Source organism: Lissotriton helveticus, chromosome 7 (assembly GCF_964261635.1).
Source record: "Lissotriton helveticus chromosome 7, aLisHel1.1, whole genome shotgun sequence".
In the NCBI taxonomy this organism is placed as follows: Eukaryota; Metazoa; Chordata; class Amphibia; order Caudata; family Salamandridae; genus Lissotriton; species Lissotriton helveticus.
In genome coordinates this window covers 689,678,425-689,702,285 of record NC_136068.1, presented here as the reverse complement: position 1 = coordinate 689,702,285, position 23,861 = coordinate 689,678,425, and the positions used below count along the sequence as shown (strand labels likewise).

Sequence of the window (23,861 nt, the reverse complement as noted above, 5' to 3'; positions counted from 1 at the left end):
ATTTATGTCCTGTACATATGAGATAATATATGTATTTTTGTTTTGATTTGGTTGTGCTCTGCCCCATCATATGACACGTATATGAGTTTAATGGATTGTAGGGCATCGTACATGGGCTTTCCGAATGCATTCTTTCCATCAACTGACTTGTCTAAGATTTTTACTTGCACTTCAGGGCGGAAAGATATAGCCTTTACCCACAAAAGAATAATCACAGTGGAGATAGGTGGATGGACCATCGTTGACCTCTTCATGTTCTGTTTTTTGGCACTTAACGCTCAGTTGCAATGGACTGTACGCAGGGCCAAACAGACCCTCATCCCCAAAGTCCTCTAACTCCAAAAGCCTTACTGGAGGCAAAGGTGATACCTTGGATATGTCAGCTTTTAAGGACACTGGAATGTCCTTTGTAGAGATTAGAATGGTCTCCTTCATTGCTGTCAACCTGGTCGTCAACGATGCCGACATCAATGGAATTTTCATCAACAGTATACTGGAGAACAATGTCGATGGAATGACTGATGATATTCTGTCTCTCCCCGATGGTCTCATCAGTGATGGATTTGTCATAGTCATTACCTTCGAAGATGAGGTGGTTGTCGATGCCACCCTCATCACTGGCGTTGAGGCTATATACATCTTCGACGCTTTCGATGATGATGATGAAGCAGTCACCATAGTGGTGTTTGTTGATGGATCAGAAGACAGGCACATTTTCTGCATAGATAGCTCCTTAAAAGGTGGCTCTGGAACTGATGCGGATGCAGAAGGAGGTCTTCTATGAGAGGAAGGCGGTCTAGGGTGATCCTTATCACTAACCTTTTCAGAACCGGTTTCCCTGGAAAATGGATTGCGCACTCTTGTGATCTTTCTAGATGAGGTAGGACCCTCATTTTTGAGATTTCTTTTTAGAAGTTTCATTACTCCCAGAATCCAAGTCTGACAGGGCTTTCTTAATTCTCTTGAGCCAGAGAAGCAGTCTGGCCTCCTGGTCCTTTAGAGTTTTCACAGAAAAAGTACTGCAGTACTTACATTCTTTGGTGTGTGTTGAGGGTACAGGCAGTATAAACACTCCTTGTGGGGGTCTTCTTGCACGCAGGTCTCTTTTGAACTTGCCGCACCCACCTCTCATTCCGCAGACAGAGAACGCCACTTTCACAGACGGCTCCAAGCAGATATTAGTTTATCGGATCTCCTAGGAGCTTTGAAACATCTCCTTATTCCACCAGTCTTCTCCATTTCTGTATACTTGTATCATAAGGATGATATTGTACCTTGATTGATATGCTCAGAACTTTGCACCTACACTTACAGTCCAATCTGACGATGCTTCAGGATCACCATTTAGTATTCAGGACCACAGAGCTCTACTCTGCAATCTACTCAGAAATATTACCCTCCTCATTGAGATTGGATGGACTGGCTCAGAGTCTTCCAAAACATTTATAGCAACAAATGGAAACGCTGATTAATCAATTGGACAATTTTGGAGGATGCTTACTTACTTAGTAGAAAATATCCTTTTTGGAGAAGAAAGCAGGGATTCCCCTTCCATTGATACAATATAATTTTTAATTAATCTTTGACATCTAACACAATAAGAGTCTTGAAGAAGTCACGCCAGTGATGAAACATTTGTCGGATGTACTCTCTGAGGTCATATTCTCACATGAAAATCTTGAACAATAAACAGAACCTGGAATGAACATTTTTTGATCCTGACTTATTGAACTAAAGCTTAAATAATAGATCACATTTATGAGTGTTGTGATATCCTTTGTATTAATGCTTTGAGCGGTGGCCTCTTTGATCCATCGCCCTTTTTTTAATACATTGGTAGTAGGATGTCTGAGGTCAATTAGCACCACTTTACTTATTTTTTACTAATTGTATCTCTTAAATACTGACTTAAATGTGTTGCATAACAGGAAGTGTGAGCCTGTCTACCACTACTAGCATTATTGCCTTCTGAAAACAGCCTGTGGATTTCCCACAGGATTTACAAGGACTAAAAAGCCTTTTCTTGGAACACTCACACATTATCTAAAACAAGCATTTACAATGCAATGGTCTCGGCATTATTAAAGGTAGAGCTATTGGCATTGCTCATGACTTTTTTTTTTTTAAACATAAATAAATGGTATTGTCATTTACAATGGCAATAGGTGAGCATTAGAGAGTAGTAGAGAGTATTCGCGGACACAGAACCACACACAGACAGAGCCGTGCACACACACACACACAGACAGAGCCGCACACACAAACACACAGAGCTGCGCGCACACACACAGACAGAGCTACACACACACACACACACACACACACACACACACAGAGCCACGCACACACACACAGACAGAGCCACGCACACACACAGACAGAGCCACGCACACACACAGACAGACAGAGCCAAGCACACACACAGAGCCAAGCACACACACACACACACAGACAGAGCCAAGCACACACACACACAGACAGACAGAGCCACGCAAACACACACAGACAGAGCCACACAGACAGAGCCACGCGTGCACACAGACAGAGCCACGCGCGCACACAGACAGAGCCACGCGCGCACACAGACAGAGCCACGCGCGCACACAGACAGACAGAGCCACGCGCGCACACAGACAGACAGAGCCACGCGCGCGCACACAGACAGAGCCACGCGCGCGCACACAGACAGAGCCACGCGCGCGCACACAGACAGAGCCGCGCGCGCACACAGACAGAGCCGCGCGCGCACAAAGACAGAGCCGCGCGCGCACACAGACAGAGCCACACGCGCACACACAGACAGACAGAGCCACGTGCGAGCACACAGACAGACAGAGCCACGCGCGCGCACACAGACAGACAGAGCCACGCGCGCACACACAGACAGACAGAGCCACGCGCGCACACACAGACAGAGCCGCGCGCACACACAGACAGACAGAGCCACGCGCGCGCGCGCACACACACAGACAGAGCCATGCGCGCGCGCACACACACACACACAGACAGAGCCACGCGCGTGCACACAGACAGAGCCGCGCGTGCACACAGACAGACAGACAGAGCCACGCACGCACACACAGAGCCACACACACAGGCAGAGCCACGCGCACACACAGGCAGAGCCACGCGCACACACAGGCAGAGCCACGCGCGCACACACAGGCAGAGCCACGCGCGCACACACAGGCAGAGCCACGCGCGCACACACAGGCAGAGCCACGCGCGCACACACAGGCAGAGCCACGCGCACACACAGGCAGAGCCGCGCACACACACAGGCAGAGCCGCGCACACACACAGGCAGAGCCGCGCACACACACAGGCAGAGCCACGCACACACAAGCAGAGCCACGCGCACACACAAGCAGAGCCACGCGCACACACAAGCAGAGCCACGCGCACACACAAGCAGAGCCACGCGCACACACCAGCAGAGCCACGCGCACACACAAGCAGAGCAGACAGAGCCACGCGCACACACAGAGCCACGCGCACACACAGACAGAGCCACACACACAGAGCCACGCGCACACACAGAGCCACGCACACTCACACACACACATACATACATACAGAGCCACCCACACAGTCATTCACATAGAGCCACCCACACACACACAGAGCCACCTACAAAAAAAGCTACACACACACACAGACAGACAGTCACACACAGACAGACAGTCACACACAGACACACAAAGACAGAGCCCAACAGAAAATTAACTTGTAAAATCTGGGAAACCTGCAGCCTAGCCTGAAGACACAGGGCTCACGTTCCTTACAGAAATCAGATTGTGAGTCCCAAAAGGGATGCATTAAGTTCTCAACGTCTTTTACTGAAGATAAATTTGCACAAAGTTCTTCAAGCTTGGGTTTTGTTAGTGTACAATTGTTTTTAGATGAAAGCGTTAATACTTTAGATGCAGGTCGCAAAGGTACATTTCTTCTGGCTGTGTGACGATGTTATGCTGGTGTCTGCAGAGGGAGTGAGACCAGGAGATTCTTAACCATTAGTCTGCCTTAAATTTGATTTCTGAAAGTCAACTGGCCTATCCTTTTGTTATCTGCAATATGTAGCTGCGTATAGTTTTGTTTCATTTGCATGACAGAACTCTAAACTATTGACTTGAACAGTATTCTTAACCAGGGACTTTGGAGGAGGGGTCAGAATCTACAAATGACTTACACAAGGGAGCATTTGTATTATAGCCGCATTAGTACCTGCAGTGAAGGGAAGTGTTATTGAAATACTTTAAACCTTTCAGTGTAAGACTAATCTGCAACACAAGAGGCTGTACGCCCTCTTAACCCCTGCCCCGTGGTGTCCGGTGGTGAGGGGGCATTTCCCCCCCACCCCGTTATGTTTACTGTTGAATGCTGCGCCTACATTTAAAGCTTGTATACATAAATACATGTTTAGATGGCACTTCTGCTGTAACTTACCAAATGTAATGTTTTTGGAAATCTACAAATTTTTGAGAACTGTGACTGTGGAGGGCTCACTACAAACTAGTCACGAGAGGGCTAACGGGACACAGTATAATAAAACCCTAGTAACTTCAGAGCCATATTGCCTGAGCCAACACCGACGAATAAACACAAGGTACGTACAACGTCAAGAGACAGTCACATGACGCCCGTTTTCAGATCTGGCCACCCTCTTGTGAGGCCGAGGTGTCGCAGGCCTGAGGCTGTTTGAGAGAAACGTAACCGCTCGCACCCCCACCATAACCAGCCTGAATACAACTGATCTCATTGTGACCCCTGGAGGCCTTTAGATTTGTAAACCTGATAAAATTGAGAGCTGGATGAGGGGGCTGGGGTGACGAGCCAGTCTGATGTGCACAAAGCTGCTATTAAAACAGCACTTGGAAGACTTTCCATACCTTTCCCTAAAAGCGTTAAAAGGCCAAACCGATTCTCGAAATTATAGTGCCCCGCGTTAGGTTTTTTAGCATCCCGCAGAGTAGTGTAAGACAGAGCGCTTCGGCGGGCTTTAGAGCGCCACATTAAAAGCAACTGCAATGCTAAATTCTTGTTTACAGACAGACCTTTTTTCCCCCAAAACAATCAAACCTAAAGTATACTTTTAATATATTAGAGATGTAAATATGAAATATTGCAGCGTAAGACCACATTCGTTGTAGCAATGTGCATTTTAAAAACATCTCCCGCATAAGAGCAGTGAATGTCTTAGTCGTACATTTATAATGAAATTACTCATGATTTCCCATTGCTCTTAAAGTACACTTCCTACTCAGACAGCTATGTTTGGGGCGTGGAATATTCCATCATAGCTTAGAACAACGTGGCGTGTTCTGCCACACTCCAAGTGGGCGGCAAGCTCTCTATTGCTAGGGCTGAAGGTGTAGTGTTTTATCTAGGAAACCTGAATCTATATTCCTATTTCATGCCCTTGTCCGGCTATAATCAATAATATCCATACAACGGCATAATAATCATATCCATAATTCAGTCGTAGCACATGCTGTCACATTAAGCAAGGCTACTTCTCCGGCCCCCTAGTAAGCACACCGAGTTCTCTAAACAAAACCAAGCCTCCAGCAACCTGGGAAATCCCCCTTGCTATTGTTTTAATTTCGTCCTAGAACTCCTGTAAAGCACTGTAAGAACTGCCAGTTCTTAGTGACATCTTTATTGACGTCTTATGTCCAACCTTACGTCAAACCCGGCACCTTTCAGGTATAAATATACCAACGCTGCCTTAAGCAAACACACGGTGGTGAATCTGGAGCAGAGCAGCTATCTACTTCCGAGAGCCCAGCTGATGCGAGAGCCCCGCGTTGGGCACCATGTAGTGTAGTTCCTATAGCCCCAATAGGCTCTGCGCATTGGAATAATATATTCAGCAGTGTAGACTGAGGTTAACTAGGTCTCTACTGACTATAGTAGACTTAAGTTTTTGCCAGCTAGCTCAGAGGTCACTAGAAACTTTCTCGAATAAGCGAGGAGGAGTTTAACCTCCCTGGATAGACAAGAAGGGATTTAGTTTCTGACAACCATAAAACATGACAACTTTGCTCTCCCTGATTAAGAGTATATCTCTAGAGTCGTGTGAAAACAAAAGACAGCTATTTCACTCAGTCAAAGGTGCGTACTTAGTTTCACCAGATTGCAGAGAAAAGAGAGACGGGCGTTTTCAATAAAGGTATTATTTATTGAGCAGTCTCCTTCCTCATACAAGAGAAATGAATTGCTACAATTGCAATACTTATAGTAAAGTGCGTACAGTAAAAGCAGGATTATAAAATAATACTGTAAAAGCATTGATATGGCTTCTTAGCCATATGATACTTTAAAATAGATAAAATATATACATACATATATACATTGGCTAATCGTACTCAACTGGTGGTTCTAAATACGCCTACCCCGGTGTACCTGACCTAAGCCTAATACGTGGGAGGGAGTAAGTAGCAGTTTAAGTTAAGTTTGTTTTGCCAAGAATCTGACTCAAGAATTCTCTGTAAGGGTTTAGTCAGTTCCGTACCTGGGTAATAGAAAGCAGGAGGTCTGGTATCTCTCTCTCAGGACTCGATATCCCAGCAACCCGCAAGGGTAGGCTGGAAACGCCAGAGCTGGATTTCTCGGCAAGAGAAAAGACAGCGTCTTTCTCAGCGCGTCAAAAGGGAGGGGCAGCGTCCGTGGGCTCTCGCATCAGCTGGGCTCTCGGAAGTAGATAGCTGCTCTGCTCCAGATTCACCACCGTGTGTTTGCTTAAGGCGGCGTTGGTATATTTATACCTGAAAGGTGCCGGGTTTGACGTAAGGTTGGACATAAGACGTCAATAAAGATGTCACTAAGAAGGAGTAGTTTCTGTCCTGTAACTCCAGTTCTGTAGTAGGGGTATCTCTGTTATATGTATAATCATAGGGATGGGGGAGGTAGAGTGAAAATCCTTTCAGTCTCCGTAGTTAACTTTTATAATCAGAAGGGGGAAAGGATCACTTGTCCTGCTTAAACCTTGGGTTCACAAGTCGAGGAACTGGTATCTCCCAACAAATATGACCCTCATACACGTGTATTTAGGTGATTTCTCTTTGGCGGTATATACTGGGTACCCGCTTTTCTACACGTGCGTGCGTAATCATTGAGTCATTTTTTGTATTGTGCACCCTCCACCAGGAGGTTTTGCCTTAGGTTTAAGGCAGTAGTGATCGTGGAAAGTGGGGGGCTTGTTAGAAGAATTGCTCCCTCGGGGATTTTAGGCTGATCGAGAGAGGCCTTACTTAGTGCCTTCTTACTCGGTCTTGGCCGCATGTGCTGGCTCTGCCTGTCATCACCCAGATGATGACAGGCAGAGCCAGCACTCGATCAGCCTAAAATCCCCGAGGGAGCAATTCTTCTAACATAATAAGGTACAATGAGACCTTACCCCACGAAGAATCAGGTCAATAACCCTCTTTTCTTCTCACAATAATTTTTCACTAATTATTCACCCCCATTGGTCCTGACGAAAGCCTAAGATCTTCTGACTACCAAAGGCTGAAACATGTTGACCTCTTTTTAAACCCTATATACCAAATGCACTTGAATCCCTAATCTATTCAGAAAGTGCACCTAATTTTTAACTTACAGTCCGAATCCAGACTTATTAAATTGCCTGTCTGGCTGTCCGGACTTTTAACAACGACTGTTGGACAGGCCACATGAAGGGCTCGCTCCCTCCCCGCAGGACAGGGCCCGGGCCACCGTCAGCACCATTGCCCGGCCCAGCCGCCATCTTGGACACGGCACCACGCGGCCGTGCGGCCTCAGCCCAACCCCAACCCTGGGCCTGGCCAGGCCCCGACATCCCGGCACCACCCTCCACCCAGGAGGTGAACGGCCCACTTGGCAGGTCAATGGGAGTACGAAGTGTCGATGGCTCTCCCCCGCCAGGTGCCGAGCACCCCCAGCCTCCTCGGGCGCTGGCTCCACCCCCCTGCTGGGTGTCTGGACTCCCTCATCCCGGACCTCCCGACCTCCAAGAGCGAGGGTCCGGACATCAAAGAGCGCCAGACCTATAACTGAGGCAGCCCCAGGACAGGAAGGCAGTTGTATCCTGGAGTCGAGAGACCCGAGAAGAACTCATCCGTAACTGGCCTGCTGGCGCTGCCGCGGCCCTCTGCCTCGTGAAACCATCGTCTTGGCCTGCTGGCGCTGCCGCGGCCCTCTACCTCTTCGGCACCCACTTCCGGGTGCAAACAGACCACCGACCCCTGCAATGGCTGATGCAAATGCGGGGGGAGAACCCGAAGCTGCTACGTTGGTCCATCTCCCTGCAGGGGATGGACTTCACTGTGGAACATCGACCCGGCCAAGACCACGCCAACGCGGATGGCCTGTCCCGCTTTTTCCGCCTCGACGAGGAAAGTCCCCAAGAAGATGGGTGACTCTCCCCGCCTTCAGCTGGGGGGGACGCATGTTGGACAGGCCACATGAAGGGCTCGCTCCCTCCCCGCAGGACAGGGCCCGGGCCACCGTCAGCACCATTGCCCGGCCCAGCCGCCATCTTGGACACGGCACCACGCGGCCGTGCGGCCTCAGCCCAACCCCAACCCTGGGCCTGGCCAGGCCCCGACATCCCGGCACCACCCTCCACCCAGGAGGTGAACGGCCCACTTGGCAGGTCAATGGGAGTACGAAGTGTCGATGGCTCTCCCCCGCCAGGTGCCGAGCACCCCCAGCCTCCTCGGGCGCTGGCTCCACCCCCCTGCTGGGTGTCTGGACTCCCTCATCCCGGACCTCCCGACCTCCAAGAGCGAGGGTCCGGACATCAAAGAGCGCCAGACCTATAACTGAGGCAGCCCCAGGACAGGAAGGCAGTTGTATCCTGGAGTCGAGAGACCCGAGAAGAACTCATCCGTAACTGGCCTGCTGGCGCTGCCGCGGCCCTCTGCCTCGTGAAACCATCGTCTTGGCCTGCTGGCGCTGCCGCGGCCCTCTGCCTCGTGAAACCATCATCTTGGCCTGCTGGCGCTGCCGCGGCCCTCTGCCTCGTGAAACCATCGTCTTGGCCTGCTGGCGCTGCCGCGGCCCTCTGCCTCGTGAAACCATCGTCTTGGCCTGCTGGCGCTGCCGCGGCCCTCTGCTTTGTGAGACTATCATCTTGGCCTGCTGGCGCCGCCGCGGCCCGATCCACAGACACTCCAGCTCGAGGATTGTGAGCTCGCCTCTTAACACCACCTGTACCGATCCGGTACCAAGACTGTCCCGCTACCCCCTTTCCCTACAGAGACTAGAAGTGAGAGGACCCCCGGGTCCGAGATACCCTGTAACGCTGATATCCTTGCCTTAAGAACCTTACATAAAGTATTGAACTCGACTTGGTGTGGTGCCTGTTTGTGGGGAGGGAGGTAACTTGTCTGTACGATCGTCGGAGACGGTCCCACTCGGGGATCTCTCCCCCAGTATCCGGCCGACCCTCAGGGTCCCCGTCTAACAACGACACCACCACTTGACCCCCCCACTTTCCACGATCACTACTGCCTTAAACCTAAGGCAAAACCTCCTGGTGGAGGGTGCACAATACAAAAAATGACTCAATGATTACGCACGCACGTGTAGAAAAGCGGGTACCCAGTATATACCGCCGAAGAGAAATCACCTAAATACACGTGTATGAGGGTCATATTTGTTGGGAGATACCAGTATCTCTGTTATAGTCATAATCTAGTGAATAGTCCCGCCCATGTGCGTGGACCCCGGAGCAATCAAAAATGATCTCTTACAGTGTCAAAAAATGCAGAAAAGCATAGACACTTAAGAGAGAATTTAAAGACAGATAACGCAGCCTAAAAAGCTACACTGTCCAGTACTTCAACTAGAAATTCCACCATAAAATCCAAAAAACAGCAAAAAGCCTGTACAGATTTCCCTTGCTTTAACAGCAAACTCCCTCAGAAATGATAGAGAGAAGAACCTGGACAGACAAGCCCCATAGGCTGCCATTATGTGGCTCAGAACAGGATAATGTGCCTTTAAGAGAATCTTCCAGAACCTTCTCCCAGTATCCCAGAATGCATAGCAGGTCCAACTTACTTTCAGTTCTTTTGGAAGGCGTAACACGCCAGACCTGTAGCATTCCTTAAAGGAATATGTCTCTCTCCACCGGGGAGGAGGGCGGGCGCTTATGACTATAACAGAGATACCCCTACTACAGAACTGGAGTTACAGGACAGAAACTACTCCTTCTGTAGTAGGGGATCTCTGTGTATAGTCATAATATAGTGAATAGAATGGCAAGCCCATCCCCACACCAAAGCGGCGGTGGAGAAAAGAGAATCAACACCACTATTGTGCGAATAGATTTCGCAGCGAAGCCTGTCCAACCTGAGCATCCGCCCTAGCATCAGAGTCCAGGCAGTAATGCTTAGCAAAGGTATGAACCGACTTCCAAGTGGCCGCCTTGCAGATTTCTGCAATCGGAACATTACGGAGCAATGCTGTCGTGGCAGCCTTGCCCCTGGTGGAATGAGCCTTAGGCTTACCTCCTAAGGTCTTATTAGCTTTTTGGTAACACAATTGTATGCAGGACACAATCCACTGCGAGATGGACTGTTTAGAGGTAGCAAGACCCGTCCTGACTGATCCATAATTGATGAACAATTGGTCTGACCTACGAATATCCTTGGTTTTATCCAGATAAAATTTCAACACCCTCCTAACATCCAGGGAATGCAAAGACCTTTCCGCTGGAGAGGAAGGATTCTGAAAGAACGTAGGTAAAGTTATAGTCTGGTTGATATGAAAATCAGAAACAACCTTGGGAAGAAACTTAGGGTGAGTACGCATAACAACCTTAGCAGCATGAAATACAGTATAAGGTTCTTGGCAACACAACGCCTGAATTTCACTCACCCTGCGGGCAGATGTAATGGCCACGAGGAACGCCGCCTTCCAGGACAGGTGCTGCAACGAAGCCTTATGAATAGGTTCAAAAGGCTCCTTCATCAATCTGGACATCACCACATTCAAGCCCCATGAAGGCGAAGGAAGCCGGACAGGAGGGAACACTTTCTTCAAGCCTTCCAAAAAATCCTTGATCACAGGGACCTGGAAGAAGGAAGTCTGTGAAGGGCATTTCCTGTAGGCAGTCAAAGCAGCCAGATGAACCTTAATGGAATGGACATTAAGGCCAGACTGCGCCAGATGTAGCAGATATGGAAGGATGACAACTTCCGTGCATGTCGTAGGGTCATAGTTCTTAGACTTGCACCAGATGCAAAACCTCTTCCACTTGTAAGCATAAGAAGTCCGAGTGGAAGGTCGCTTAGCCTCCTTCAGTATGTCCATACAATCCTCTGGGAGATTCAAATGGCCATATTGCACTATTTCAAGAGCCATGCCGCCAAACTCAAAGACGAGAGGTTGGGGTGCACCATCCGCCCCCGAACTTCGCGAGAAGGTCCGGCCTGCACAGCAGCTTCATGTGAGGAAGGAGAGACCGGTGAAGCAGGTCCGTGAACCACCACTGTCTGGGCCATTCCGGGGCAATCAGAATAATCTTCGCCCTGGATTGGGAGAGCTTGATGAGAACCGCTGGAATCAGGGGAATGGGTGGAAAAGCGTACAGAAAGCTGTTCGACCAGTTGATCCATAACGCGTTCCCCAGCGTCCCCGGCTGGTAGTACCTGGAGGCGAAGTCTCGGCATTTGCTGTTTTCGGCGGTGGCGAACAGATCGATGTCTGGAGTGCCCCACCTTGCGAAGACTTCTCCTAGAACCTCGTCGTTTAGGACCCACTCGTGGTTTTCCTGAATCAGTCTGCTCAGCTCGTCTGCCTGAACATTCTGCACACCTGGCAGATGAGTGGCCGCAGTGGCGGCTGGTGACATTTGGAAGTGGTGGGGCGGAAACTGATAATCTTACTGAACCATAGCGAGCGAGCATAGCGAGCGAGCATAGCGAGCGAGCCCGAACACCCGAGAAAATTTTGAAAAAATGGTGGGAAAATGGTGCATTTTCAAGCAAATTTGAGAAAGCAGGAAGGTTAATAAAGCAATTGTGAAAGTGCAGGTATTACATTATTAAAGAGCTGCCATATAACATAGGTAGCTGCTTATTCAGTATAACCTCAGAGCTTTATAACAGACTTCAGTGCCCTCCAAATTGAGTGACAGCCGCGGTCTGAGCGCCTGGAACCTGATGAATGTTTTATTGGGCGGAACGGTGAAGCTCATTTATAGCATGTTTTCCCTTCTCAGAGGCCCTGGCTACAATGTGCCCGTGGTTTTACGGAGTCTCCGAGGGCCTGGCAGGAGCCTCGCCTCGGACGTGCGTGGCAGGCTCTGTAGTATGCCGTGCTGAGGCGGCCGCGCGCCTCCGGAGAGCCCCAGCCAAAGCGGGGCAGCGGCGAACAAATCACAGCAAGCCACCATTTTATGGAATATCATACATGAAGTAGAATATTAGACACTGTGTCATATGGAATCACATGTCAGGCCACATCGCAATTTATTGAATCACAGTGGTATTGCTGTAAATACGCACATCCCTGTGTTTTCCAAATGTCGCAGCACTGAGCTGCCTAATTTGGTACAGCTCAGCGCTCTGACAATTCATTGTATAAATGCCCCTGAGTATCACAGAAAGGCACCTGAGGTGGTCTCAGATCAGATGTGAAGAGTCCACTCAATCCTGGTTCTTTATTTGTCATCGTTGTACTTGCCCAATTCTAATGGAGAAAGTAAAACTATAAATATCGGAGAGCAAACAAAAACAGGGATGGGACGAGGTACCGACATTGAACATGTGAAAATGTGATATCTCTGTGCACAGCCTGCCATGCACCTGTCACCTACACATTACATGTATGACAAGAGCCCTCTGTGCACCAACGGCCAAACACCTGTCACCTACACATTCTAGGTCTCCATCCACCACCGGGCATGACCGTTTCACCTACACATTCCACGTGTGACAAGTGATCTCTGTGCACCACCAGCCATGCCCCTGTCACGTACACATTCCACACATGACGCAACATCTCTGTGCACCAGCAGTCATGCTCCTGCTCCCTACACATTCCATATGTGACAAGAGATCTCTGTGCACAGACGACCATGCCCTGTCACCTACACATCCCATTTGTGAATTAATAATTATCTGCTGACAGGGAAAGGGTGGTACAAAAGTTTTACGCTGTGATGTCAGTGGTCTAAGGATATGGGCTGTTACTTCCACTCCCCCTGTGACTTTGGTAAATCGATATCTAGGAATTCGGTGTAGTAGAAAGAGACCTACACTTTTTGTGGGCCCGGGACACTTGGGACCTATGCATGGACTAGTGGTATCTTCAGTTTCACAGGGTGGGGGAGAATCCCCGAGCTATTCTTTCTTATAACACCCACACATCTGCCAGTTGGGGCTGTGCCATGGATAACACGCTCAGCCAGTCACAACTTTTGAGTTAATAGCACTTTGCAAACTGCCATGTGACGTTCAAGTTGTTCTAAGCAGTTGCCAGGTAAGTACCTTAAGATTTAACATAACACTTAATTTTAACACTTGTTACTTGGTGCAATTCCCAACATAAAACATACAAGACACGCTTTAAAATAGAAAATAGATGTCTGTCACAGAGCGTGCCCCTAGCCCCTCCCGGTTGCAGGAACCGACAATGAATTATCACCCATTGAAGCAGCCCTGTCCGCTGTCGAACAAATTCCTCCACTGAAATGACAATTTACCTGCTCTTATGTTTTTTTGAAAATAATTTATTTTATAATTTTCCACCCATTTAATTTTCGATCAGCAATATGCAGAACAAGTCATCACGTACAGCAGCAGAAGGTCTGTATGTCAGGGCTTAATTTGTAAAACATAAAAATGCCAAGGCCCTCGTTAGGAGACAAAGGCAATTTGCAGGGTTTATTGCAAATGCAAATGACAGTACACAACAACACAACTACTAACCCTCATTCTCATACGAGTGTGACAAATCAACCTATCACATGCCCCAAAAGCTATAGGAATGTCGAGAGCCGCAGTTACTGTAATCATCATGTTGTGCTGCTTATCTCTAACAAACATCTACAAACAGCGCAGCCATGTTCTAGAATCATAGATAATTGCCAATATTAACAATTAAGTGCTGGTGCAAAGCACCGGAAACCACGGGTTCTTTTTAAGCACTGGAATACAACTTACAACAGAATTGCCAGACATCGAATTTCGTATCCCATCTCAGGGAAGTCGACCTTGTACTGCGATGAAGAGTCTGAAATCTTGGAAAAGATCTCACCTAGGTCCCCAGATTTTCATATAAGGATAATGTGCGATTTATAGAGCGCATTGCTGCTCCTTAAGTGTCCCAGCGCTAGGAAACTGACTCAGGTGGAAAAAGTTTCCCGTAGTGGTTCAAACAGAGATAAAAAGACAGATTTTTTGTTTTTTCTGAACAGGATATCGGAGGGGGCTTGCAGAATTTCCGCTGGCACTGACTGGCAGAGAGTATCAGGTTTTGGGCGTGAGAAGGCCAAAGGAACAACCTCCTATTCTGACCCTCATCATAATAATAACGGCGTCGTAGGTATAACGATTAAGGATTAACGAAACAACAGATCAGTTTGTTGGTGGTCATGATGATAATATAACTTACTTGGGTGGGGGGACGCGGTCCGGTCTTGCTAATCGATGCATGTAGTCAGATCACCAGTCACTGCAGATCATACGACGGACTTACGACTCTGCAGCAGTGCACATGCACGCAATCGCAAAGCTGCTTAAGCAGGCCCGTCCAGGCAGCAGGCTTTCCGAGTCCACACACACACACGCAGTACTGGTGGTCACGACGATGACTCACTCAGTCCCACAACAGTCCTCGACCTCTCCTCACCCAGTCACGCGCCCACTGACTCTAGTCTATGGCATCATCATAATCGGCACCATCCTGCTGCAGCAGCCAATCCTGGCGCAGCGTTAGCAGCGCCACTGCGCCAGGATTGGCTATCACCACCCCTTGTTGTAAATAATAGGATTGGCTAAAGAGCAGACGGAAATCTGCCCGTTTTGAGACCCGGGGCCCCGGCCCCCGGGTCCATGCCTATATCTATAGTGGTAGAGGGGGGAGGTCTAAAGTGTGCGCATGCGCGGGCCAGTCGAAATCTGGACAACTCCGGCCTTTTACATGCGCACGGCACTCGCAGTACAGTGAGTCACCCTCACCCTCTCTGCCTGTGCGCTGCCTGCCTGTCACTCTGCGCAGCCCCACCCCCCACGGGCCGGCCCACTTCCTTATGGATGCCCGATCCTGTCGGGCTTCTCCCGGGGCCTTGGTGCGCTCGGCGCGATTTATTTTTTAATAAGAACTTGGAAATGAAATAATAAACATATTTTATTATGCAGTGCAGTCGGCGGTCGTCCAGGCTAGTGGGGCAACGCCCCAACGCCCCCAATGGACGCACCGCCGCTGAGTGGCCGTTATCGAGAGTCCTCGAGCCAGAAGCCAATGCCAGATCGCCTGCGCCTCCTGAGACAGAGTGCGTGATCTCGAGCTCCCCTGCTTGTTGAGGTAATACATCGTGGTCGTATTGTCCGTCTGTACAAGCAGAGAGTTGGTCCGGAAGGACGGTTGAAAAGCCTTCAGCGCCAAGTAAACAGCCCTGAGTTCCAGGAAATTGATGTGGTACGTGGACACCGACGGGGACCACGTCCCTTGAATCTGTAGGTCTTCCGAGTGCGCTCCCCAGCCTTGGAGAGAAGCATCCGTCACGATAGTCTGAGTGGGAATGTCCTTGTCGAAGGGAACCCCTCTGAGGAGATTCTCCGCTGAACACCACCACTTCAGAGACTGAAGCGCATGCAGAGACAGTCGTATCTTGTCATCCCAAGATCCTCTCCTCTGGTCCCACTGATCCTCCAAGCACTCCTGCAGCGGTCTCATGTGCAGCCGCACATGCGGTGTCAGGAAGATGCAAGAGGCCATCGATCCCAGCAGAGAAGACACCGTCCTCACTGTCGTGGATGGAGTGGACATGAGAGCCTGAGCCTTCCGAAGGAGTGATAAACGCCGCTCTTCCGAAGGAGACACGCTTGCTGACAGATTATTGATGGAGGCTCCCAAGTACTGGATGCACTGGACCGGAGTCGGGACAGACTTGGACATGTTGATGTGCAACCCCAGCTTGTTCAAGAGAACGCACGTCTTCTGGAAGTGTGCTTGAGCTTCCGAGAAGGAGGAGGCCTTGATCAACCAATCGTCCAGGTACGGATAGACAAACACCTTGTTCTTCCTCAGGTGTGCCGCTACCACTGCCATGCACTTCGAGAACGTCCGGGGCGCAGACTTCAGCCCGAACGGAAGCACCGTGTACTGATAGTGATTGGTGCCGACTTGAAATCGCAGGAACTTCCTGTGTTTGTGTGAAATGGGCACATGGAAGTACGCATCCTGTAGGTCTATGGCGCAAAGCCAGTCTCCCCGCTGCAGCCGAGGATAAATCTGATGCAACGACAGCATGCGAAACTTTTCTCTGCTAATCCATTTGTTTGCCTGTCGCAATTCCAGAATGGGCCTGAACTCGTTCTTGTCCTTCTTGCGGACCAGAAAGAACCGGGAGTACAGACCTCTTCCTCTTTGAGACAGAGGTACGTTTTCTATCGCCCTTTTCCTTAGAAGGATGTCGGCCTCTGCCTGGAGCTCGCGCAGTTTATACTGCGAGCTGACCGGAGGAATCGACGGAGGAGGGCTGATGAACCGAAGACTGTATCCATTGCAAACAATATTCAGCACCCACTTGTCCTGAGTAATTTTTTCTCTACTCTGCCAGAAAAAATTGAACGCTTCCCCCCACCGGAGCGGGTAACGGACGAAGGGGAAGTAACCGCTCAGGGTCGAGACCCAGCCGGGCCCTTGTTCGCGGTAGAGGACTGCTGTCCACCTCTACCCCTCTGACGTTTCTGGAAGGGTCTTCTGTATTGCTGCTGCTGTTGTTGCCCAGAAGACTGGCCCCTTCCTCTACCCTGCGACCCGAACCGTCGTTGGAACTGGCGGTAGGGTTTCTTTTCTTTGGGCTTCTCCAAGCCCACAGCCGTCAGGGTTTCAGCCTCGGCCTTCATCCTGGCCATTTCGTCATCTGCGTGTTTCCCGAAGAGGGTGTCGCCGGAAAACGGCAGATTTGCCACTCGTTGTTGCGCTTCAGGCTTGAGCGACGTCAGCCGGAGCCAAGCATGGCATCTCTGATTGATACTGTGGCAGTATCCATGCGCGGCCTGCAGGGAGATATCCGCCGCGGCGCTGATGGCCTGGTTCGAAACCAGCATCCCCTCCTGGACGATCTCCATGAAGTCCTCTTTCCTGTCGCGCGGGACAAGGTCCGCAAACTGTTCCATGGAATCCCACAGTGCACGGTCGTATCGTCCCAACAACGCCGAGTCACTGGAGGCCTTCATCGTCGTGGAAGACGTCCCACACGCCTTCCGTCCAGCTGAGTCAATCCAGCGGCTCTCCTTATCCGGAGGCACAGTGGAGGACGGGGAGGTAGCATGTAGTTTCCGAGCCGCCGTCACAATCACCAAGTCAGGCACTGGGTCCTTCCGCAAGAAGGCCGGGTCCGACTCTGGAGCCCTGTACTTCTTGACAAGCCTGGAGGGAGCAGCTTTCACCACCGCCGGCGTAAGGAAGAGCTGTTCAGCAGGCTCAACCAGTCCTGGCACCAAAGGCAGTAGGGGGCGAGACAGGTGCTTCGTGTGCAAAGTCTCGAAGATCACAGAAGTGGTGGGCGTAGGGGCAGTCACCTTGATCCCCAACTTCGCCGCCCCTCTCAGGAGAACCTCCTGGAACGTGCCAATGTCATCTATCGGAGACACCCTCGTCTCCGGTGAATCCGACAATGTAGGTGAATATGAACGGGTCCCCGAGGCCGAACGGGACTTGGACCTATGCCTCCTATGGCGATGTCTGGATCTCAAGGAGGATCCGTGTCCACTCCTAGATCTGTCCCTCCTCCCTGAGCGTGACCTCGATCTCCTGGGTCTGGGACGCTCCGCCGGCTTCCCCGGGTCGGACGTCTTGGGCTTAGGAGGAACCTTCGACTTAGGAGTCTTCTTCGGAGGTGTCGGAAGTCTGGGCATCGACACCGATCTCGGTGGAACCGGAGGAGGAGCACCCGGCACCGGGGCCTGCGGTCCTGACGGAAGAGCAGGTAGAGGAGGCAATGGAGGAGGGGTCGAAGCCCTCGGAGGAGGACCTCTAGGCAAAGGAGGAGGAGGAGGCGGTGTAACAGTCTTTTTTGGGGTATACACTTCTGAGTACGCCGTTCCCGGCGAGCCACCATCCTGTCCTGACTGAGGGGAGCCCCCCACAGTCCTCGGCCTGTCCTTACGACCCCCTGACGTCGAAGACTGGTGTTCAGACGTCGACCGTGGTCCCTTCGACGTCGAGCGGCCCTTCGGCGTTGACCGTTTCACACTCCTCGGCGTCGACCGGCTTCTATGCCTCGACGTCGACCCCGACCAGATGGACGAACCTCTAAACCTAGACGACGGGCGCTGACGCCTCGACGGCGACCTCGACGACGACCTCTTCGATCGCCTCGACGTCGACCTCTTCGATCGCCTCGACGTCGACTTCTTCAGCGCCAGAGACCTCTTCCGCCTCGACGGCGACCTCGCCGTCCTAGACGGCGGCCTAGACGACGAGGATCCCCTCGACGACGACGATGTCCTAGCCCTCGACGGCGAACGGCGGTGTCGCCTCGACGGCGAGTGCCGACGCCGGGCCCTCCGATGCCGTCCACTCGACGCCGACGACGAAGAAATCGACACCGGGTTCGACGGCGGCCTGTGCAAGTCCCTCGACGTGCGACGTTTTCTCAACCCAGAGCCCTGGGGAGACCGGGAACTGGCCGTGGACCTTCCTCTCGACGTCGTGGTCATAGCAACCGACCCAGACGGAGACCTTGGACGTTTGCTGGACTTCCTGCCCCTGGGGAGCCCCCCAGAGGCCTCAGCATGGGCAGTAGAAGCCCCTCCAGACCCACCTTGAGCCTTCAGTCTTCTTTCTTCAAGTCCCTGAAGTCTGATCTTCCTCCTGTCCTTCAGGGTCCTGCCAGAGAAGCCTCTACAGATCACACACTCCTCTGGGATGTGGGAAGAGGGAAGGCAGAGGATACACACCTCATGGGGGTCTGACTTGGCCTTCTTCCTGGAGCACTCCGGGCATTTGTCAAATAATGCAGGCATTATGGACAACAAAAGAGTGCAGAAAACCAAGAAGAAAGTCACCAAAGTACTTTAAAAGTACACAAAATCGAATTTAGTAAAAAAACACCAACAAAACCCTTGAAAAGGGAGAGCTCAATGCTCCAGGGTCCTGCTTGCAGGAGCCGGAAAAAAGAACTGAAAGTAAGTTGGACCTGCTATGCATTCTGGGATACTGGGAGAAGGTTCTGGAAGATTCTCTTAAAGGCACAGTATCCTGTTCTGAGCCACATAATGGCAGCCTATGGGGCTTGTCTGTCCAGGTTCTTCTCACTATCATTTCTGAGGAAGTTTGCTGTTAAAGCAAGGGAAATCTGTACAGGCTTTTTGCTGTTTTGTGGATTTTATGGTGGAATTTCTAGTTGAAGTACTGGACAGTGTAGCTTTTTAGGCTGCATTATCTGTCTTTAAATTCTCTCTTAAGTGTCTATGCTTTTCTGCATTTTTTGACACTGTAAGAGATTATTTTTGATTGCTCCGGGGTCCACGCACATGGGCGGGACTATTCACTAGATTATGACTATACACAGAGATCCCCTACTACAGAACTGGCCGTTCTTACCGTGCTTTACAGGAGTTCTAGGACGAAATCAAAACAATAGCAAGGGGGATTTCCCAGGTTTCTGGAGGCTTGGTTTTGTTTAGAGAACTCGGTGTGCTTACTAGGGGGCCGGAGAAGTAGCCTTGCTTAATGTGACAGCATGTGCTACGACTGAATTATGGATATGATTATTATGCCGTTGTATGGATATTATTGATTATAGCCGGACAAGGGCATGAAATAGGAATATCGATTCAGGTTTCCTAGATAACACACTACAAAGGTTTCAACTGAACCAGTAGTGCCCGCCGTTACCGAATCTCTTCACTGTACCTTCACATACTTGTAGAGGGCTGCCTCATTACAAAGCGGCTGTGGGGCTGGTGTACGATGGCTGGAATGTTACCCTAGCAACAGGTACTGCTACTGTAATAGATTTTCGCATATGCGGTCTGTCACTTGATCCTATTAGGAAATATTTATTCATGTTACAGCGCCCCTTCCCATAATTGCATTTCAGAATGCCCAATTATGCAAAGGAGGTTAGGGGGGCGCTATGCTGTATAACTAGGCGGAACTTTACATGTTTGTGTGATCAAAATAGTGGAATGCAGCTGCGTCATGCAAATGTATCGACTGCACTAGTGTTCTGTTACATAGAACAAATGCTTTTTTCCAGATAACAAAAAAAAAAAAAGGAACGAGGCCGTGGGAGGCGGAAGCAGCCGCACTGAGGAAGCGGCTTGCAGGGGAAGCAGAGCAACCAAAGCGAGGACTGGTGGGGATGCGGCTTCGGCAGGCTGAAATACGGAGGGAGGAGACCTGACCACAACAACAGATGGGGGGACAAAAAGCACGAGTTCAGGAGAAACGGGAGAAGGTGGCAGACAGAACGACTGGAGAACCGAGGGAGACGAGAGCAGGGGGAGGTGAGGAGCAGCAGCACCAGCCGGGCCAACCATCTTTCTCCGAGGCCAAGAAGAAATGCCTCAGAGAAAGCATCAAAATTTTCGGAATCGGGGGCGTGTTTTTTGCGGAGTGACGGATGACGTCACAAGTAAAAAGAACGCAAAAAAACGCCCCCTAATCCGAAAAAGAGGGGGCTTGAACCGAGTGACCCCCCTCTCCTCCAATGGCTGGCCAGCATTTACTAGGCCATCCAATGGAGAAGAGGGGCAGGTTCCAAGCCCCCTCTAAGAATCATTAAATCTTCGGGCTCCACCCACTGCTACGCAGTGCGACGGTCCCTCGACCTAAAAATAGGAAAAACAAGTCCTTGGACTGTACCTCAGCTGTAGATGGAGGTTTAAGAGTCACGACTAGAGCCGACAGGTTAAAAGGTCAACGCTGAGGCACTGTGACTGAGAAGAGCTCAGGAAAACTCCCTAATACACGATGTACAATAAGAAATCAGAGGTATGGTGGCTCGGCTGGGAGAAGTGCTTTTGGGTCCCTGCTCTGATTGGCTGAAGTTTGGATGTTTTAAAACAAAGTAAATAGGTAAACAATGTCTATTGTTTTCAATGTTTTTTTAAAGCCCATCTACTAGTATTGCTTTTGTTTTGCCATTACCGTGGGACTCCCACCATGGTGAGAGAAGATTCAAGCATGTGAATCTATGAAATATATAATACTGGAGAATGGGGTCGATTGGGGTGAGATAGATAGGAGAAGAGTTGGGGTGGATTGGAGTGGAGTTGGATAGAGTGGTGTGTGTGTGTGTGGTAGATTGGAATGTGGTACATTGGGTCAGGACTGGAGTGCAGTGAAGTAGACTTGAGTGGAGTAGATTGGAGTGAGGCAGATTAGATGGGGTAGAGTGTAGTAGAGTAGTTTGAAGTGGAGTAAGGTGGACTGTATTTGGGTAAAGTGGGTTAGATTGGAGTGGGGTAGATTTGAGTGGCATGTGGTAGTATGGAGTGGCATGGGGTACATTGGGTGGACTGGAGTGGGTAGAGTGAAGTAGAGTAGGATAGATCAGAGTGGAGTAGAGATTGGTGTGAAGTGAGATAGATTGAGGAAGAGTGTAGTGGGTAGATTAGGGGAGTCGGATAGATTGGGTGGATTAGTGTAGGATAGATTGGAGTGGGGTATACTGAAGAGGGGTGATTGAAGTGGGGTAGAATGGGGTGGAGAAGATTGGAGTGGGGTGAAGTGGGATAGAATAGGATAGAGTAGATTGGGGTAGAGCAGATTGGAGTAGGGCAGTTAGACTGGGGTGAAGTGGGGTAGTTTTGACCCGAGAGTGAAGTGGGATAGATTTGGGTAGAGTGGAATAGACTAGGGGAGTCAGGTAGATTGAATTGGGGTTGAATATATTGGGGTGGAGTAGAGTAGTAGATTGGAGTGGAGTGGGTGTATATTTACAGTGACGTAGATTGGAGTGAGGTAGACTGGAGTCAATCTGGATTTATAAAGCTTGTCTAATCACCCCATAGAGTATCCAGGTGCTTGCAGGTCCCAGGCGCTTATTCAAACAGCCAGTCTAGAGAACCATTCGGAATTCTGGAAATTAAGTGATGGTCCGGAGTTGTGTGGGGAGGCTGTTCCAGGTCTTTGCTGTGATGTGGTAGAAAATGCATCCTCCACTTCTGCTTCAGCAGATGCGGGGAGTCTGGGCAAGTGAAAGGCTGGTGGATCGTAGTCTTCTTGATGGTTGGTGGAAGTTCAGGCGATGGTTAATGTATAAGGGTCCTTGGTTGTGTAGAGCCTTGTGTGCATGAGTGAGCAACTTCAACTGGCACATCTTCTGTACGGGGAGCTGGTGGAGTTGCCTGAGGTGGGTTCATCAGGGAAGGGAGAGGACTAGTCTGGCTGTGGCGTTCTGTATAGTCTGAAGTCTCTGTAGGAGATGTGTGGCGATTCCTACGTAGATGGTTTTGCAGTTGTCCAGTTGGCTAGTGATGAGGGCTTGTGCCACGGTGCGTCTCATGCATAGGGTAACATACCGAATAATCTGGTAACTAGTTGTCATCATTGTATGTCGATTCTCCCCTACATCCATCCCGTCTTAAGAACCATGGTGGATGAGAAAAATAAAGGCTTTAGCTTAGTAATAGCACTGATTAATGTCCAATCACTGGGCAAACACAGACAGGAGATAGCCAATATAATCATAGATAGAAATATTGATATACTGTTTATGACAGAAACATGGATGGACAATGCGTCCGATCCTGATCTTGTGGTCGCGATCCCAGAAGGATACAGAGTTCATAGACAGGATAGACTCAATAAAAAAAGGTGGTGGACTGGCAATAATTTCTCGCAACCTATTTCCAGTTAGAACATATCTAATACGCTCCTCTATTTGCGAGGCTGTCCATTTCTCTATCCTATTAACCGCTTCGCAAAATTTCAAACGAGTTCTCCTATACAGACCCCCAGGAGCACGGACTGAATTTCTGGCTACCTTTAACATATTATTAGAATCAATGGTTATAGATGAGTCATTCACCTTACAGGGTGATTTTAACTTTCATCTGGAAAAAACCGACAACAAGGAAACTCTCACCTTATTGACTGACATGGAAGCCCTCGGGCTTGTCCAGTTAGTTACATCACCCACGCACGAAGCCGGCCATGTGCTGGATGGCATCTTCTCGAATTCTAATGAAATCCTTATTCAAGATATCCTTCCACTTCCTTGGTCCGACCATCACGCCATCATCTTTAAAATAGCATCCAAATGCCCTTCCATTAAGAGGGTGGCTGAAATTGGTCACGGTGTATTTAAGATTAGGAAGGATATCAACATACATCTATCTACACTCCTAAATAACACCTGCCCGGCTATTTCATCTGACCCTAATATAGCTACCGAACAATTTACGGATTGGATAAGTAATGCCACGAACCAAATGGTTAAGAAAAAAACCATCTCTAAAAATAGGTCCTCCCCTTCTGCGCCGTGGTTCTCAGACTCTCTCCGAGAACAGAGACAGAAGTGTAGAAACTGTGAAAGACACTGGCGCAGATCGTATTCTATGGAACAAAAGATGCATTACAAAGAGGAACTCAATAAGTATAAAAAAAATGATTAAGGAGGAAAAAAGAAAATTTTACACTACACAGATTGAAACAGCAAAAAACTCTCATAGAGAATTGTAACA

General features: G+C 49.7%; 1 pseudogene; it reads right to left on the bottom strand.

The window, feature by feature from the left end:
• Positions 1 to 889: 889 nt before the first annotated feature.
• Positions 890 to 23,861, bottom strand: part of LOC144769231 (TSC22 domain family protein 2-like) — a 45,593-nt pseudogene continuing 22,621 nt past the window's right edge.